At 44.3% G+C, this 20723-nt stretch overlaps 1 long non-coding RNA gene across 1 annotated transcript in view; it reads right to left on the bottom strand.

Annotated features, from left to right (window-relative positions):
- LOC110255631 overlaps window positions 965-20723 on the bottom strand; it is a 114109-nt gene continuing 94350 nt past the window's right edge. Inside the window, exon 3 of the long non-coding RNA XR_002336201.1 lies at window positions 965-2634. This is a non-coding gene — a long non-coding RNA (uncharacterized LOC110255631). The remainder of the gene's footprint in view (window positions 2635-20723) is intronic.

Here is a 20723-nt window from a genome sequence, read left to right as displayed (position 1 = left end):
TCTTCTTGCAAACGTGACTCTGTATTTAATTCAGGGTTTATTCTACTTTATTATCTATTAGTCTGTGTTATTAAGTGCTTCTAGAAGAGGATTTTCATGAAAATTAATCCAAAATGTGTCCAGAAACTATAAAGTTCTCCACCATTTTCTTGATATGGTCAACTCACAACATCACCCGAGGAGCTTGACATCTGTGTGAATGTTAATACAGAGTATTCACGACTGTGAATTATCGAGCAACCTTCTTAGAGTTGGAGGCCACGTCTATGTCCGAGCTCACTTATGTGCCAGATAGGTGCTTAATAAAGACTTACTGACAGGATTAATTAATTTAAAATATTTTGTTATGGATTAGCTTTTTGTCTGTTATGGTTACCTCTTGTTTCTCTACTGCAAGAATTTTAAAGTTATTATTTTAATCTGTGGAAATGAGTGACTACAGGAAGGAGGTGAATTCCACAAGCCACGTATGAAAACTGATGTTAGTAATTTGCCCAATAGTTACTGCTTCTGCGACAAAGACTATCCACGCACACGGCCATAGCTGCTTGTTGTGATACAGATATGGAGATCATATGTACTGTTTTCAATCTTTCAAATAATCCTTAAATATATCTGGACATTTGATTCGTTTTCAAAGACCATCATAAACCGTAGCTCTAGGAATAAAGAATACTCATCTCTGCAGTAAACTGAAGACATTAAAAAAAAGTCATGCAGGAGTTCCCGTCGTGGCGCAGTGGTTAACGAAGCCGACTAGGAACCATGAGGTTTCGGGTTCGGTCCCTGCCCTTGCTCAGTGGGTTAAGGATCCGGCGTTGCCGTGAGCTGTGGTGTAGGTTGCAGACACGGCTCAGATCCAGTGTTGCTGTGGCTCTGGCGTAGGCCGAAGGCTACAGCTCCAATTCGACCCCTAGCATGGGAACCTCCATATGCCATGAGAGCGGCCCAAGAAAATGGCAAAAAGACAAAAAAAAAAAAAAAAAAGTCATGCATAGTTGATTGCCTATGAATTAGACCCAAAATAAATCAAACAAATAAAGATTTTAAAATCCGTATTGTCTTCACAGAGCATAGGCCTGTAATAGACACTAAGCAAGTTACTGCTTAATTATTTCCTTGATCAGCATAGGTCTAAAAATAGATCCCTACACTTCCAGCAGGGTGGCAAGTGGAATAAATGCTCTTTCCATTTCCCAGGGTTGTGGGGACAGCTCAGCACGTGGATCTCTGCTTCCTTGCCAACAGGATATGCAGAACACATCAATTTACCATCAGACATGGATGCCCGAGAAACAGAGAGATCTTGCAGGCCATGCCTTAGTCCAAGTAGGAAATTTCATCCTTTGGAAAAGTACAAGAAGGGTCAAATGAAGAAGGCCAGAGAGTAGTGAGGACATAGGCAATTTTCGGTGGCTTAACCGCTCTGAGATTCATCTTGCACATCTATCAAGATAATTTAACAAAGCCCACTCCCCTCAATTTCCTTCCCAAACTCAAAAAGCATGAAATTTGGAGCTAAGCCAGCCTAGGACAAGTCCTTGTGCTGACTTACTATGTGAATGAACTTAGGCAAGTCTCTAATAGTGGTTCTCCCAGTATAAAAAGGGATTGTTATTCTAGGATTCGCAAGATAATGACTGTAAAACAACCAACACAGTCTGACATTGGTAAGGAGTCAGCTACGTGTTAAACCTATTATACCAACAAGCATTTAAACACTTACTACAAGCAACACTTAGTGCTAAATACTTTGGTGGACACAAAGGTAGATCGGATACAGCTTAGATTCCAACAAGAGGGAGGAGGTAAAGGAGGCTATAAGCCCCATGGGAGCAAGGACTCCAGGGGTTTTATTTGCCCTTATGTTCATAGCACCCGAAAAGGTTTTGATGTACCATAAATATTTGTGGTATATAAAAAGAAATCATTCTTTTGCCTCCTAGAAGAGGCTAAAAGTGAACAGGAGAAATGTAAGCGAAAATCTCAGTAAGAACCGGGACCTTGAATACCAGTCAAAGAAAAAAAGCAACCAGTTTCTCACCTGCCAAAGGACCATGATAATGGCACTTGCTCTGCTTTCCTCATACAGGTAATTATAAAGTTGAAATAAGACTATGTCTACCTGACAGCAGCAGCTGGAGGAGGCAGGTAACAAAAGGGCACTAAATCGGCCCAAAGAAAATGAATGATGTTTACACCAAGAGCCGCGCAGTTCTTAGTTCTTAGTTCTGTACGTTAGGACTGTTCTAAGCATTTCACATGGGATAACTGATCTTAGCTTTGCAACGACTCTGTGAGATGGGTCTTGTTATTATCTTCATTTTGTATAAAAGGAAATTGAGACACAGAGAAGTCAAGTCCCATGCCCATAATCCACAGCGAGTAAATCACAGAAGCAGCATTTCGTCTCTGGTAGGGGAGCTCCCGAGTCTGCGTCATGATGCCAAGGGTGCCTTGCCTCCCAACCGGTGCAGCCAAGGGCTCAGACCCCCAGCTGCTACTGGTACTTACCAGAAAATGCTGGTCCTCCCAAAACAAGGCCCTCCAAGACCGCGCTCAACTTCGGCCTCTTTCTAACAACCGTCTCCGACACTTTCAACTGCAGGCTTAATTTCATTATCTGACTGCTCCCTGGGAGGAGGGGGAGGAAAGGGAAAAGCAAGCTATAAATATCTTCTTAAGGGCCCCCCAAAGTGGAACCAGTGCTGGGCCTGTGTGAGGTAGAAGCAGAATCTCTGCAGTGGAAAGAGGTTTGCATCCCATCACTCAACAGAGGGTTTTTAAACCCTCTTGCGGGGCTGACTGCTCCAAGGGGGAGGAAGGTAAACCGCCAGAATGGATGGTGTCAGGACAGCGGTTTGTCATCCACCTGCTCAATGATGTCAGAAAAACTCAGAAGCAAGCGCTGGGCAGGTAAAGCATTCTGATTCTAGCTACGCAGCGCCCCCAAACTACCCAGCACATTCCGACGTCCTGACCCACCACCCCTGCTTGGGAATATCTTGGGTCCTTGCACCGTATCTTTGGGTATGGTAACACTTTGTAAACTGGAAACAGAACAAATGCTTCTATGACCAAGTAACATAGAGAAGAGGCACTGATGGAGTCTGGCACCAGGGAATACATTTTCTGCAGGTGTCTGGAAGCCGTGCTTTGTACACTGCAAAAGACGACTGGTCCAAGATCAGAGAGTAAGTCCGTGATTCAACTGGGTTTGCCATCTCTCTCCTTAGATTCTTTAATTCACAGCTATCTAAGGCAGACACAGGGATCAGCCAGCCAGCCCGTCTGAGGATCCGCTCCCCCTGGACAGACCATTCTCAAGGTCAACTCTAGGGCAGAATGCAATTAGCAAAAAGCTGTGCTTGCTTTGTGCCAAAGAACAGGATTGCTCTTGAAACACCCACACGCAATCCCGGGTGCGCCATGCGCGCACCCACACACGCACAGACAACCACAAGGAATTTTTATTTTCTCCAATCCCAATCCAGAGTCAGACACAGCTGCCAAATGAGTTCCTCTGACAGCAACTCCTACACAATGAGACGCCGGAGCTGCAAACTGTGCTCCGCGGGCGTTTTAATTGTGAATCCAGATGCTCTACGCCTTCGAATCTCCACACTGACCTTTCACTTGAAAGTCAATTTGTCAGTCTGCTCCATGTGTCTGAAGAAATCATCAAAGCCGCCCTGCCGAGGAGCTCCCCAAAGGTTTCTCTGAATGCGGCTGCAACACAGCTACACTACCCTAGGGGGAAATGTGGGCGTTGGGGGCAGGTGAGCTGGCAACTTCTCTGCGCTGCTCAGGACTGCCGGGGTGCATTCTGTTTCTCAGGAAAGACGACATCACTGAGGAGTGGATACTGAGTGTCTTTGGGGAGAGAAGGAAGATCAGCCAAGAAGCTGCCTCTCCTTCCCTGCTTCCCCCACCCCCACACCTTCCCGCCATCAACCTGCCAACAGGACCCAGTGAAAGGGGAGAAGAAGGAGACCCTCCAGAGTCTCCAAAACCCAGGCACGTCTGATTTTCAGTCTGAGTTTCAATATTCTGCCAGCACAGCCCAGGGCTCAAGTCTGGAAATAAATATCCTTCTGCAGAGGCAAAGGAGTCAGGTATCATCAGAGATGCTCTAAGTGTGAAAACAGCTAAAGAGGCACAAGAGGCTTCGTGAGGACAACTCCATCACCTTAAATTAGGGGGCAGTCACGATCTACTGCTCGGAAGACCTAGCCATGGCCAACCCAGGAGCACCTGCTACCACCCCCTGGTACTTAGAGCTCTCTTTCTATTTCCGGCCGGCCCGGAGCCACACCTCACCTCCACCCCTGGACCTCGCTCTCCTACACCTCACTGTCACCACACTACACACAACATCCATAAACACAAACCACCATTTCCACCACAACCAAAGTTTAACTCCTTCGCAATCCTATTGAGCTCTGCTGAATGACTAGTCAACTGGAGAGGTTAATTATTGCTACGTATATGCCCTGGAAAAGCATCCTTTGGAAGGAAAACAATCAAGATTACAGCTAGTTCTACTCCTGGTTAGTTGTGCGACTTGGTGTATATTCTTTAACACCTTCGAACCATGGGTTATTTACCACAACAGTGGAAAGAAAGTACTTATCTTGTTTCCCTTCGCTTTACTTAAGTTAGAGAATGGTCTTTGGAGCATCCCTCCTGGCCAGGTTAAAATTGGGCAAGGAACACCCATTGTCCTGGAATTAGGATTTGATAGGCCTTTTCGCTAGGTTTGAATCGCTTGTTTGCTGTACAGAGTCGTTGAGACAGGAGAGGTAGAGGAGTGGGCCAGCTTGCATTAGAAGCAAGGAGGTTTTTGGCAGAAAAGCGATAAGAAACCAATAGGTTGAACACCATGATTTGCATCTTGCAGATGACTTGGGATGGATGAGAATAATTCCAGTGAAGGTCCAGGAACAAGGAAGAGCTGTCAGTCTCACAAAATAAAATTTCCTATAGGAAAAAGAGGCTAGTTTGTCCAGGCGCAGAACTAGTATGCCAGGTAATGCGGCCCACAGACCAACAGTGTTAAAACCATGAAGGAGAAAGAGGGAAATCTGCTTAAAAGGGGTTTTTGTTTGTTTCTGGCCATGACGAAGTAACGGGTAGCAGATTAGACCTCACACCATTAACATGAAAACCAGAAAAATATATAAGCAACTGTTAACCAGGCATAGGAAAACAAGCAATGAAATGCTATGATCTCTGAGATAAAAAAGGTCATATGGTTAGTTGCCCGATTATGCTAAGGATTTAATCACAATCCTGGATTTGAGCTGAAATCCATGCAAAGCACAGCAGTCCCACTCAACTGATGAAGCATATATCTGCGTTCAGGATACTGGGACAGCTAGAGTCTAAAGGATAGGTTATCAGAGAGGAAGGAACTATTCAAAAGCCCACGTGAGAAAAACCTGTGCTTTGGTTGAGGGCTGTTGGGCTAACCACACACAGGGCAAGACGACTTGAGGCTGTCAAGAGAGGGGCAACTTTGAGTTTGAGAGTAAAACAGAGACAGGAGAGGACTAGGAAGTAATTGTGGATGCTGAAGCTCTGCTATAGGCAGAGTGAGGAGCTCTGTTACAGCCTTGTTAACATTCCAGGCAGGCAGCCGAGATGTCAGAAAGGACAAGTCTTAGGAGTAAAAAGCACACTCCAGAGTCATTCCTATTCTGAATCTGCCCTAAAGATGCCTTAAGCTAAGCCCTGACAGAAGCCTCAAAAGTTTTGAGACTCCTTCCGCCAGCCCCAAGATAGAGGGGGTTGGGAATCACCTTGGGTTCTCCATAGATCTTCCATCATAAAGCAGAAAACCAAGACTTTACAAGTTCAATGCAAAGAGCTAGCCACTGTCAGTTGCATCATTTGAAACTATTTTTTCCCATTTTAGGTTGTCTTTTCTTTTTTTCATTGTTGCCTTTGCTGTGCAAAAGCTTGTCAGTTTGATTAGGTCCCATTGGTTTATTTTTGCTTTATTTTTGTTGCCTTGGGAGACAGACTTAAGAAAACATTTGTATGGTTGATGTCAGAGAAGTTTTGCCTATGTTCTTTTCTAGGAGTTTTGTGGTGTCCTGTCTTACATTTAAGTCTTTAAGCCATTTTGAGTTTATTTTTTGTGCACAGTGTGAAGGTGTGTTCCAGTTTCATTGATTTACATGTGGCTGTCCAGTTTTCCCAGCACCACTTAACTAAAAGACTGTCTTTTTCCCATTATATAGTCTTGCCTCCTTTGTTGAAGATTAATTGACCCTAGGTGTCTGGGTTTATTTCTGGGTTCTCTGTTCTGTTTCATTGGTCTGTATGTCTGTTTTGGTACCAGTACCACACTGTCTTGATTACTGTAGCTTTGTGATATTGTCTGAAGTCTGGGAGAGTTACACCTCCTGCTTGGATTGCTTTGGAAATTCTGGATCTTTTATGGTTCCATATAAATTTTTGGATTGCTCTAGTTCTGTGAAAAATGTCATGGGTAATTTGATAGAGATTGCACTGATTGCCTTGGGTAGTATGGCCATTTTTATGATATTAATTCTTCCGATCCAGGAGCATGGAATATCTTTCCATTTCTTTGAATCCTCTTTAATTTCCTTGATTAATGTTTTATAGTTAGCATATAACTCTTTCACCTCTTTAGTCAGGTTTACTCCTAGGTATTTAATTTTGGGGGTATTATTTTTAAAAACTATTTTTATATCCCTATTTTAATATTTCATTGTTATTACACAGAAATGCAACCTATTTCTGAATGTTAATCTTGTATCCTGTGACTTTGCTGAATTCATTGATCAGTTCAAGTGGTTTTGTACGGAGTCCTTAGGGTTTTCTATACATAGTATCATGTCATCTGCATACAGTGACAATTTTACCTCTTCAACTTATACAACTCTACAGCAAAAAAAAAAAAAAAAAAAAAAAAAAAAAAAAAAACCCTACAACCCATGAAGAAGTGGGCAAAAAAACAGAATAGACATTTCTCCAAAAAGGATATATAGATGGCCAATAAGCACATGAAAAAATGCTCAGCATCACTGATTATTAGAGAAATACAAAAACTACTATGAGGTACCACCTCACACCAGTAAGAATGGCCATCATTAACAAGTCAACAAACAAATGCTGGAGAGAGTGTGGAGAAAAGGGAATCCTCCTACACTGTTGGTGGGAATGTAACTTGGTACAACCACTATGGAAAATAGTATGGTGGTTCCTCAGAAAACTAAAAATAGAACTACCATATGATCTATCAATCTTACTCCTGGGCATATATCTAGACAAAACTTTCCTTGAAAAAGATACATGCACTGGTATGTTCATTGCAGCACTATTCACAATAGCCAAGACATGGAAACAACCTAAATGTCCATCCACAGATGAATAGATTAAGAAGATGTGTACAAGCAGAATGGCCATCATCAAAAAGTCTACAAACAATAAGTGCTGGAGAGGATGTGGAGAAAAAGGAACCCTATTACACTCTTGGTGGGATTGTAAATTGGCGCAACCACGGCGGAAAACAGCATGGAGATTCCTCAGAAAACTAAACATAGAACTACCACTTGATCCAGCAATCCTACTCCTGGGCATCTATCCAGAGAAAATCATGACTCAAAAAGACACATGTACTCCAGTGTTCATTGCAGCACTATTTTCAATAGCCAAGACATGGAAACAACCTAAATGCCCATCGACAGAGGAGTAGATGAAGAAGATGTGGTACATATACACAATGGAATATTACTCAGCCATTAAAAGGAACAAAATACTGGCATTTTTAGCAACATGGATGGACCTAGAAATTATCATGCTAAGTGAAGTCAGTCAGACAATGAGACACCAACATCAAATGCTTCACTGACATGTGGAATCTGAAAAAAGGACAGAATGAACTTCTTTGCAGAACAGATACTGACTCACAGACTTTGAAAAACCTATGGTCTCCAAAGGAGACAGTTCAGGGTTTGGGGGGATGTGCTGGGGTTGTGGGATGGAAATTCTATAAAATTGGATTGTGATGTTCATTGTACAACTATAAATGTAATAAATTCATTGAATAATAAAAAAAGAAGATGTGGTACATATATACAATGGAATACTACTCATCCATAAAAAAGAACAAAATAATGCTATTTGCAGCAACATGGGTGGAACCAGAAACTCTTATACTAAGTGAAGTAAGTCAGAAAGAGAAAGGCAAATTCCATATGATATCACTTATATATGGAATCTAATATATAGCACCAATGAACCTTTCCACAGAAAAGAAACTCATGGGCTTGGAGAACAGACTTGTGGTTGCCAAGGGGGTGGGGGAGGGAGTGGAATGGTCTGGGAGTATGGGGTTAATAGATGTAAACTATTGCATTATGAGTGTATAATCAATGATATCCTGCTGTATAGCACAGGGAACTATACCCAATCACTTGTGAAGGAACATGATGGAGGATAATGTGAGAAAATATATCTATATATATATATATATATGTATATATATACACACATACTGGGTCACTTTGCTGTACAGTAGAAATCGACAAAACACTGTAAATCAACTATAATGGAAAAAATAAAAATCATAAAAAACCAAAAAAAAATTAAGTCATGGGAAAAATAAGTAGCTAACTATTGAACTGTCTATAAAACAAAACTTAACACCCTTCAGAAATTCTACAATGTAGCATTCACTAAGTTGAGCCCATAATCAGAAATATCAAGACATGCAAAAAAGAGAGAGAGAACTGTGAGAATCAAAAAAATCTGCAAGCAATAGATAGTATCCTGAGATGACCCAGATATTGGATATAGCAGAGAGAGATTTTAAAATTATTGTAACTACTATAAAGGAAATAAAGGACATATGTATGAAGTGTTAAAGGAAAATATGACCTTAATGAGTGAAGATACAGGGAATATCAAAAGCAGATGTAATTATAAAATAAAAAATCAAATAAAAATTATAAAACTAGAATAATAATGAAATTAAAAATTCAATGGATGATGAAGACAGCAGAAAAATAGCAGACCAGAAATGGCAGAAGAACAGAGAAGGAACAAGTGAAGAAAAATTAACAGAGCCCCAAGTATTTATGGCCCAGTGAAAACTGTCTCATATATAAGTACTTGGAGTCCCAGAAGAAGTAGTAATAACTGAAAACTTCCCCTATTTGTTCAAAAATATCAGTTTACAGATCAAGAAGCTCAGCAAATCCCAATACCGAAAACAAACAAATAAAACAAAAATCATGATGGTCAATCTACTGAAAAATAAAGATAAAGAAAAAAAAGAAAAGGATAAATAGAAAAGCCTTGAAAGCAGGCAGAGGACCAACTCATGTACAGAAAAACAATGATGCAGTGGCAGCTAAGTTCTCATCAGAAACAGTGGCAGCCAGAAGATACGGAATGTTGCCTTTAAAATAACAAAAGGAAAAACCCCACTCTCAACAGACTCATTTAACCAATGAAAATATCCTTCAGAAAGGAGAGTAAAATAATGGCATCTCCAAAGAAGCAGAACTTGATAGAATTTATTACAAGAAAATCCAAAAGATTTTCTTCAGGTTGAAGATAAATGACACTAGACAGAAAACAGAATATACAAGAAGTAATAAAGAACACCAGAAATAATAAATAAGTGGTTAACTATAAAATATCTGGCTTCAGAGTTCCCATCGTGGTTCAGAGGAAAAAATAAAAATCATCAATGAAAACAAGTGAATGGCAAATTAGCATACGTTTTACCCTATGGGAAATGAACTCACCTTGAATTAAGGTAGTCAGCATTCATCAAATTGATCCTCACACAAGAGCTGGGATTAACTTCAAGGACAACTTTGTTTACTTCATGGTAATGCTCTCCTCCCATTGTCTCCTAATCTAGTCCTGAGAAAAAAAATATGCCATGCTATGGGAAGGAGAGCCTCTTTACACTGAAAGAGGAAATATGGACGGCCACCACGTGGACAGCCAGAAGAGTAACAAAACTTTGGTGAAAATAAGAGTCTTGTACTAAGACAGTGACTAACCCCAGAGTGACCGCAGTGTCGGCCAGTTTCATGAGAAAGAGCTTCAGTGAGGTTATCCAAGTGGAATGGCCCCTTGAACCATGATGCCACTGCCCAAATACCAAGGATTGACGCTAGTCGTTGCAACCAGGAAAGGAGTTCATTGGAGAAATATCAGAGAGCTCCCCAACCAACAAGAAGTCTGGAGGACCTGACTCAGAAAATGGGACAGCAGTTGAGTAAAGCTGGACAGCCAAAATCAGAGCTTAGTGCAGTGCAATGAAACAGCCTGGGTAAAGCATCTCTGACTCTCGACCTACGACCTACGCGGCCGCTTTCGTCATCACCACATCCACTTGGACACTAGCTGCCCCCACCTCAAGACACTCAACTCTGCCGTCTCTGCGATCGTAACTACCCTCCGACCCACTTGGTCTGCACATCACTCCCTTGGGTATCGAAGCCCTGGGTGGGATCCCAAATATGATTGGCCACGTCTAGGCCTGTGGACACACATACCTCTGGAGACAGGCAGCAGGAAACAGCTACCTCCTTGGTTTCCTAGTGGAAAACAGGGTCCTGCTACCACAGCGACTTGGGGACTCCTCCGTAATAAAGAGAACCTTGAGATTCTGAACACTCAGGTGTATCGTGGTCTATTTTTTGACTGCCTTACATCCTCATATACACTGCCTCCCACACTCACACGTCCAAAATACTCCCAACACAAGATAGGAAGCTCATCTCACGCAGCCAAAAACATAATCACTCTTTCCCCAAACAGAGAAAAGAGTAAGTTTTATGACTCCCGTTTCAGTCCAAGTTCTCTGGCTGTGGTCTCTTCTTCCTGTTGCAATCCCCTCTTGAGTTTCTCAAATTGCAGACTGAATCGTAATCATGACCCCCTCCATGTGCTCTTCATCTCGAGGTGGAGACCCGGGTAGAAGGTACGGGTCTCCCCCACCAGCCCATGTGCCCCAGCTCAGCTGGCACACAGTAGGGCAACCTAAACCCAAACCTTCACTCTCTAGAAATCTCAGCCCTTGTGAGCCCTGCTGGTATAAAGTTGTAAAGTCTTCTATTCATCCTTCCCGCTCAAAACAACCGTAGAAGAGCTGCCCTTGGGTTATGTCATGTTCCTTCCATTCCTTCTTTTTCGTAGTCAGAAGTAGTCAACTCAGTGAGAGTCCAGCTTCCTCTTTTCACAATTTGCTGATGGCATGAAAATCCCTGAATGTCCAAGCAGATGTTTTCAGCTCTGAATTTTATAGTATTATTGTAATATCTCAAAGTGGAATCAAATCTCCATGGGACACCAAAATTATTAAACCACCAGAACCCAGGAACAGAACGCAAAGTTTTGCTAGTGGGTTATTCGATTTGATTGTGAGCGGTTATTCCACTCCCCAAGGCTCTTGAATCGGTGTGTTCTAGAACAGGGAGGAAGAAGGCCACTGATTCTCCATTAACTCAAAATAAACTCTTCATCCTAAGGGAGAGCCCCCCAACTCTGCAAGAAGTTGTCTCCCAGATGGTAGCCGGCTGGTCTGATGCCTGAGCTTTCGGTAGATCGTCCCATCTTTCTAGAAGGTCATTGTTTCTGGATAGTGGGACATGCGGTTGGAACAGCGAAGTCTATGGCCATTAGCCTGTTGCCTTATTTCTTTCTTGCTAAAGCGATTTTCTTACAGCAATCTATCTACAATTTTAATTTTATCATAGGTCAGTTTATGTAGAGACATCTTAAATGTTATTTTAAGAGATTTAGAAATAAACGTCAAGAAAATCACAAGGGGCATTCCTGTCATGGCTCAGCAAAAATGAATCCAACCAGGACCCATGAGGACGTGGGTTCAATCCCTGGCCTTGCTCAGTGGGCTAAGGATCCTTGCCGTGAGCTGTGGTGTAGGTCACAGATGCGGCTCGGATCTGGCATTGCTGTGGCTATGGCGTAGACTGGCAACGACAGCTCCGATTCAACCCCTAGCCTGGGGACATCCGCATGCCGCAGGTGTGGCCCTAAAAAGTAAAAAAAAAAAAAAAAAGAGGAGGGGATTATTTTTTTAATAAAGAAAATCACAATGATCTTATAAAACAAAAGTATGTGCAATGAGGATTTCTTTATGATGTTTAAGCATTTACATAAGATACACTGATGAAAGTTTTCGCAGAAGCACGGGGGCAGAGAAAAGAAACCGAACTATAGAACATGGGCTATTTCAGCGAGGACAGTTTCTGTGCGTTCCGTGATGGAAGCATCCAACACAATCACCACCGAGTAACTGACTCATCCTCCTAGACACATGCCATCCTGGTGTTCAGGCCTCATGGCTACTCCTAGCCAGCCGGGGACTCGGCTGAGGGACCAGCCGTAAGGCACCACAAGTCTCCATCATGGAAGGATGCCCTTGACATTATTAGCTCCTGTCCCTGGATCCATTCCTGCCAACACAGCTGTTTTACTTAGAAGCCCACTGATCCAGTACCAGGCAAAGACTCTGATAGGCGACCTTCGTGAGTCATTCTTTCCTCCTGATTATTTAAAAATCTCTCCAGAGCGGACCTTTTGATGAGCATGCAGATGTGGTACAAATACTCTCCTATTCTGGCTCCTCCTAAGAAGTCCACCCAGCTTTTCCCCTAAGCTTCCGCAGCACCAATTCTCCACTATTTTTCCTTCTGAGCCTCAGACTGTCTGGCCAAACCATCAGCCACTGTCCAGGAACTGGATCTAGCTCCTCGCCTTGGGCCATCTCCCCTGGAGAATTAGACATACCGCGACACATCTGCTCCCCAGGGACCTGTATTCTCCACGGTGCTTGGGGACCACCCTTGAGTGGAGCTCACGCACGACAGCGATTCACAACCAAGAAAACTGACCGGCCCCTCGCCATACGCTACAGAGAAGAATTGGCCTGGCCACAGGGAGAGCACTGCAGCCCTGCAAGACGTTACAGAGAGTGGTCTGGGATGGGACCTGGGTGGAGGACAAACCTGGGGTCCCCACACTTGCATCTGAGGGAACCCTGGAGCGGGCGGGGCGCCTGATGTGGTGGCTCCTGTTTCCTGTGCGTCGGCCCTGCATTCTGCTGTCCCGGGAAAACCCTGCCGAACTCTTCCCCACACTTGGGAGGTGCACCCGCCGTCCTCACCCCAGGTCTACACTCCAACACAAACAGAAGTCGTTCAAAACACATCCTGCCTCTGTGGTGGGCAGAAATCTGGAGAAATTCAGGGCCAGGGGGCGGGGCCGGGGCCGGGGCAGGCTGTGGAAAGGGTTTTGTTTCTGAGAACCTTCATTTCCAAGCTTCCCTCAATAACCGCATTTTCTTGGAGTTCAAGATCAGAGATACGCTACCCTGGTGGCCTTTTAACCTGAATTAACCCAGGAGCCCATGGGGTGCCCCCACCTCCTTGAAGGGCTCGATGCAGCTTATAAAAAGATGTGGCCTCTCGTCTGTCTAAGGCTGCACATTCCACATCAGGCCACTTCCTTCCCCACGGAGCCGCTGCCTGGCTTTTCCAAAGCTGATATTAATATCACAGACCATTATAATATAGTTATTTTCATGGAAGGCAGAGAGGAAGTCACGTGGCATTAATTGGTCCCATGGGGTCCTGAAAGTCTCCGTTTAGCATGTTGTTTTTACTCATATAAGCAGCAATGAAGTGGAAACAGTGAGGAAGTCACTGTGATTGTATTAAATGAGTATTTTTTTTCTCTAGAACTTGTTTGGTTAATGAGTCATTATTCCTTTTTTTAATTGTATGAACATATGTAGTAGCTGGGTCAAAGATCCATGCGCATTTTCTTAAATGCACACACACACACACACACACACACAAATGCACATATCTTGGCCACTGTTTGCCTTTTTTTAACCTCTGCTGTGATGTCAGCTTATTCAAAGGCTGGGGCCACAGAGAAGCTAACCAAAGTGTATGAGTTTTGGTGGTTTGGGGAAAAGGAATTCAAAAGCTCCTGAGCTTATAAAGATATATTTCATCCTCTGTAAGTTACTGAACCAGGAGGGTTTCATACCGAAATGTTGATCGCGCCAGAATCCATCACTCTGTGTTTGTGTCATAAATTTTATCTTTCAGAGGCCCCGTCGCACGCATCATCTTTTTGACCTTTGCAGTGGCCCTTTGAGGTAAGTAGGCCAGGGTTATGATCCCACTGGCGAAACCAGGAGCCCATCTCATAGAGTCCACATGGACTTTTTAAAGATCCATTAGGGGAGTTCTCGGCATGGCTCAGCAGTAATGAGCCTGATATCCCTGAGGATGCGGGTTCGATCCCTAGCCTCGCTCAGTGGCTTAAGTATCTGAGAACCTCCATATACCACAGGTGGGGCCCTAAAAAGACACACACACACACACACACACACACATCCAATAGATGCTAAATGATGTGATGGCCTGAAAACTAAGGGAAACCAAGAAACAAATTGGAGCTCTAGGGAGACTTGGCCATGGCTCCGGGCCTTCCTGAGTTATACAGAGATCCTGGCAGATTTTTGCCGAGTGAGCCTGAACTGCAGCCAAACTCTGCAAGACCCCCTCGCCACCCCCCACAACTACACATGACACGTTGACTCTCTGTTCTCAGGACTGTGTCTACCAACCACAGTGCTGAGGGTCTGTGTCTCCGTCAAGGTTACATGAAGGTGAACAAGAAAGCAAAGCCAATGATGGAAAACCCTCCGGAAACATTTTCTGGTTGAAGGTGCTGATATTAGCATCATTTGTGGGTTCCCTGGACACGAGAAAAATTCTTTGGACAAAGATGCCCCAGAAGGACATCTATTCTGCATCACTTAATAGGACGGAGGTCGTGGATTACAAGCTCTACTTCTCTTGAAGGTTCTGAGGTAAGAAAGATAAGATTGGGACAAGAAAAACGATCTATTTTTCACTCCAGAAGAGCTATAGTGTGGTTTACCCTGAAAGCTGGGTATTAATATAGATAAAGTTTCATGAATCTTAATCCTGTATTCATGAAATTTTATCCTCATGGTGCGTAGGTCCTTCAGCAAAGTAGGAAACCAGTGCAGATTTATTTAACTCGCTGAGTCAAGGTGCTAAAAAGCTGTTCAGTTACAAAAAGAGCCAGTTCACTTCATAAAAGAACAACTCAGTCCTACTGTGGTGCAGCAGGGTATGGATCTGGCACTGGCTCTGAGGCGGCTCAGGTTGCTGCTAAGGCACCGGTGTGATCCCCAGCCCAGCATTTCGCGTTGCTGTGGCTGTGGCTTAAGTCACAGCTGCGGCTCAGATGGGATCCCTGGCCTATAGGAACACCCGTATGCTGCCAGTGAGGCTGAAAAAGGAAGAAAAAAAAAAAAAAAAAAAAAAAAGAACCCACAGAGAGATACAAACTGCTCCATGACCATAAATGTGACACCTCCTGGGACTGTGCCACCCTACAGATGGTTTTTCACTCCCTCACCTCCTGGAGGAGAGCTTATCACGGTGTCGAGCTTTCAGAGCCCACAGAGCTCGCAGCCCTGTGCAGATGACATCGAGGATGTCCGGGGTCAGGGGTGGGGTGGGGGGAGCCCTGCTTGAGACGAAGCTGTACACAGGCTACAGGAAACAGAGCCCAGCTTACCAAGCCGGCTTGAGAGAGGGCTCGGGCCACTGCTTCTCCTCCTTGCCCTCCGTCCTCAGCAGGTACTGGTTTGCAAACGCTCTCGGAAGGTAGGTGAAGCAGAAGGGTCTGGGCTGCTTCTGCGTCATTCTAGCTGCACCGTGTTAAGAGGAGAAGCTGGCTTCTTGGCTGGCTGGAGGACAGGGGTGGTGGGTGGATTCTGATTTGCCCCCACCATCTATGCCCAAACCAAAAAGAGTATCGCAGGAGCAGAGAACGAGGAGCCGTAGACAGAGCAGAATTATTCCTCAGTTCCTCACATTTCACAAATGTAGAAACGGACGCTTAGAGAGCATAAGGGACTTGGCCAATGTCACAGAAGTCACGACGGGTGCTCGAATCGGCACAAAATTCATTCACCTTCAATAAGCATCATTGATTATATCGAATACATGTGGATATACTTATGGACTATACATATGAAAGTCTCATCTTCGGCTCCACTTTTTAATAACTGTGGTTCTCCATCACAGAACTGCAAGGACGCTTTTCATTAATCATCTGTCAATAACACTTTGTTTCAGGAGCACACTATCCATCGGGCCGTCATAACGTCTGCTGTTTTAGGTGGCACACCTTTTGTTGTACAGACGGAAACAGGGTGAGAGAGATCTGATGACTAAAGCGTGAAAATGCCTTTGAGCCATTAGCCGACCCGCTACAATTTCTGCAGGGAGCTCTCCAAGGCCTGCACAAAGTGCAGGCCAGTGTCTCTCTTGGGAGGTAGGAAGCAGGAGGGAGAGGCTGGAGGAGAAAATATAATGAATCTGTCCACCCATTTTCTTTCTTTCTTTTTGCCTTTTCTAGGGCCACTCCCGCGGCATATGGAGGTTCCAAGGCCAGGGGTCGAATCGGAGCTGTAGCCGCCAGCCTATGCCACAGCCACAGCAACGTGGGATCCAAGCCGCATCTGCAACCTATACCAGAGCTCACGGCAACGCCAGATCCTTAACCCACTGAGCAAGGCCAGGGATTGAATCCGCAACCTCATGGTTCCTAGTCAGATTTGTCAACTGCTGAGCCACGACGGGAATTCCATGTCCATCCATTTTCTTGTCACTATGTAAACCCTTCCCTCTCAGATTTCAAAGGTGTGATTCTAAATTTTGTAAAATCTTTTTTTTTTCTTTTTTTTTTTTTTTTTGCTTTTCAGGGCTACACCTGCGGCATACGGAAGCACTCAGGCTAGGGGTCAAATTGGATCTGCAACCGCCAGTCCACACCATAGCCACAGCAATGAGAGATCCGAGCAGTGTCTGTGACCTACACCACAGCTCACAGCGACACCAGATCCCTGACCCACTGAGCAAGGCCAGGGATCGAACCCACATCCTCATGGATATTAGTCGGGTTCGTTACTGCTGAGCCACAGTGGGAACTCTGAAATTTTGCAAAATCTTGAAAAAGGAAAGTTCTCTGTTGACACTGGAGAGGCAATGGGGCTTGGCATTGGAAGAGATGAAATTCTAGTTACACTAGGGACAGATTTAATTTCAATTTATAGTAAAACTCGAATACAAGGCTGTACTACACTCAGTAAAAAACTCCATTCGAGAACAGAAAAGCCTCTGGGGAACACGATAGGTACAGGAAGTGACTCTTGGGTAGGAAAAGGCAGGATGAATATAAGAAGAGTTAAAAATAACAGCCTCCAGCAAACACACCAGGTTCTCCCCAACCCCTGGCAGAATCAAGAAAGGCCTATCGACTGTGCTGTGGATTGAAAAAAAAGCCACGTAAACAAGTCATCACGATGGCTTGCCCTGTGGAGTCACAAAAAGTAACCACTGGAGAAAAGGACGGGACCAGCACGAGTGCAGAGGAAACGGACGTGAGACCCATGCCTTGCTTTTCCTCCTACAGACCCAGAAAAATAGGTTCTGGCAAGACGGAGTTGCCTCGGACACCTTACTGGCCAGATCCTCTCATTTAAATTTCGATATGTGCGACACACCGTGTTTTCTGGTAATTAAAGCGCTGAACACAACTGTGTGGGAAGAGAGCTCGTCTGGTGTTTCAAACATCCCTGCGCTTCAAGGGGAGAAGGGCCGACAACTACTGCCAAGGTCCAAGAGGCCAATCGCCTGGAAGAACTCACCAGCTGGGCCCTGCGTGCCGGCCCGGAAGCTTCTGAACGTCTCCTCCTCCTCGGCCCCGCTGGCTCTTGGGTTGGGGAAGGGACGCTGGGGGTGGGAAGCCCACAGGCCTGAGGGATGTGGAGAGCATCGTGCAGGTGGCGGGCAGGGGACCCGAGGGGAGAAGGCAGGGAGCTCAGCGCCCGGGGAGGCGGCGTTGGGGGACAAGCTGAGCCTCATGGGGAGACAGTCGCCCACGTTCCCCCGGTTCATCACATCCAGGAAAAGCGTTCGGAAGAAAGAACAAATAACGGCTCCAGTTTCCTTCGATCTTAATATAGACGGGCCCCCAAAGGTCCAAAACCATTTTAGGAGGCGCTGCAGGGTGGGGAGGAAAGGCTATTGTGAGGCTCTGAGGAAATGGAGGGAGGACAAACAATACAGCTTTAATGCGACGGCTACAATCTCAGTGGTCTGGGCACTGATCAGCCGCATCCTTCTGACCCTGAGACATTTATTGTTAAATTTTCTAAAGAAAAAAAAAATCTGCTTCGGACAGAACACCCTGAGTTATTCTATTTCACAATAAACTATTTCAGGCTAAGCTCCTGGCACTTTGACGCACTTGTGTCTTGTACAAGAATGAATGGACAGAATCAAAGGCCTCGTTTCCCTTCTCACTGAGTCTATATATAGTTTAAGGGATCGAAGAAAGACAATCTGACCTGACTTTATCAAAAAGGAATTTTGTAAATGCTCAGAAAAATATCATTCTGGAAAAGTCATCAGAAATCCATTTTAAAAACACTTCAATAATAGTTTTCCTTCCATTTATTGTTCAGTCACTTTCCTCTTCTCTACGATTCTGAGGATGACCCAACTCTCACGTAAAATCGGGCATTGTCACTATACATGCATAACACGCGCAGTAGCTCTAGAACCAAAAACCTCTAGCTTTTCTTTTCTTTTCTTTTTGCAAGGTTGCACCCATGGCATATGGAAGTATCTGGGCTAGGGATTGAATCAGAGCTGCATCTGTGACCGAGGCAGCTCATGGCTACACTGGATCCCTCACCCACTGCGTGAGGCCGGGGATCAAACCCACATCCTCAAAGAGACAACGTCACGTTCTTAACCTGCTGAGCCACAACAGGAATGTGTCTTCTATGGGACAGAGGCCTGGCTTACATGCCCACAAAAGACTATAGATCATTACAGGCAGTACTGGAACACTGACCCTGTTTAAGAATAATATACTCTGTGATATTTAGCCATCAATAGAGATAGAAATATGCATTAGTAATCAATTGCTGTGTAACAAATAACCCCCAAAGTCAGTAGTTTGGATAATATCTCACAATTTCTTTGGTCAGGAATCTGGGTGTGGCTGAGCTGGGTGCATTCTGGTGCTGGGTTTCTCACAAAGGTGCCATGAGGACATCAGCTGGGGTGGGTGGAGCTACTTCTAATCTCACGCATGGGGCTGCTGGCCAGATTCATGAGTTCTCTGCCATACGGGTTTCTCCAGGGTGCCATACACAGTATGGGCGTATACTTCCCCTGTGTGTGGGTTACAAGAAAGAGCTCAAGAGCTGAGCATCCAAGGTGGAAGCCAGTCTTTCGCAGCCTAACCTGGGTCGGCTTGTCCATTGCTTTGGGCATCTCCTATTCACTAGCAGTGAGTCAGTAAATTCAGCCCATGCTGAGAGGGAGAGAGCTGCCTGAAGTCTTCAATACCGGGAATCATCCAGGGTTATCTTAGAGGCTGCTGAGCATACAGCCCATGATGCACAACAGCAGCCTGAAGCATCAAGGCTTTATAGAATGAATATACACATATACACACAACCGGGTAACTTCCATGAACAGAAAAAAAATTGCCAGCTGAACTGAACTGAGGGTGATTTATAAACAGGTAATTTGTAAAGGCCATAATCTGAATGATCTGCCCACTACTGGAAATGAAGTATGACAAATTCCCTGTTATCATCACTATCAAATTAAGAGACGAAAGAGAAATAGCGCCTTCATTCTGATGCATTGGTCATGCTACGTTGGTTATGGTTACACTTCAGTCATTTGGTGAATGCAACAACTTGACATATGAACTGCCTTTGAGGGAAGCTGGGTTTAGAAGCCTCAAGACTTCATCTCAGAACAATTTATCACAGAATACACAGTATAAATGTAACCAACCCTACTTCAGGTGTGCACACAGGTGTGTTTATGCAAAGGACAAAAAGCTTAATTAAATGCATTCTCTCTGTGAGGTTGAAGGTGTTTTCACTGTATTACAGCCAAAGGCTCTTTTATCATTATTTTATTATGATAAAAGCTTATCAACCACAATTCGGTAACTGTGGATCTTGACTGTGTCTTCCTGGATTCGTGGGGATTGTAAAAAAAAAAAAAAGCAAATGGAATTTATGGGAAAAGAAACAATTTGAAGACCTTACCTATCAGAATTTGATTTCCTAATCCATTAAGGACATTTACTCTCTCTGCTTTGATTTCCTACTGGAGAGTGTCACTTAAAATTCATCTTCTGATTCTCTAGAATATTTTAGGACAAGGCTAACACAAGCATAATACACTTTCCTATGGCTACAAAGATAGCACACATCCAGAAAGTGATATATAATTTGTCCGGGGCTCACTGTGTTATCTTTAGGAAACTTAATTGCATAAGATCATTAAGGTACAGTCTGGTCACCTGCCCTAACTCCCTACCATCCCTCTAGCCCACACATTCTCTTTCTCCATAAGCAGGAGACTGGCTACCTCGACTCCACTAAGTGCAACGTGATGACAACCCCGAGAGGGTTTTCGTTCTCTAGTGTTTGGAATCCGTAAAGTTGTGTGAAACTGCACAGTTATGAAAATTGTTGGGAATATAAAAGTGCTTGGCTCCTTTCCCCTGATCCAGAAGGTACTGTGTGTTCTTTGGATCCCAGACAACTTTTTGGG

Source organism: Sus scrofa, chromosome 10 (genome assembly GCF_000003025.6).
Source record: "Sus scrofa isolate TJ Tabasco breed Duroc chromosome 10, Sscrofa11.1, whole genome shotgun sequence".
Classification (NCBI taxonomy): domain Eukaryota; kingdom Metazoa; phylum Chordata; class Mammalia; order Artiodactyla; family Suidae; genus Sus; species Sus scrofa.
This window is presented reverse-complemented; position numbering and strand designations above follow the sequence as displayed.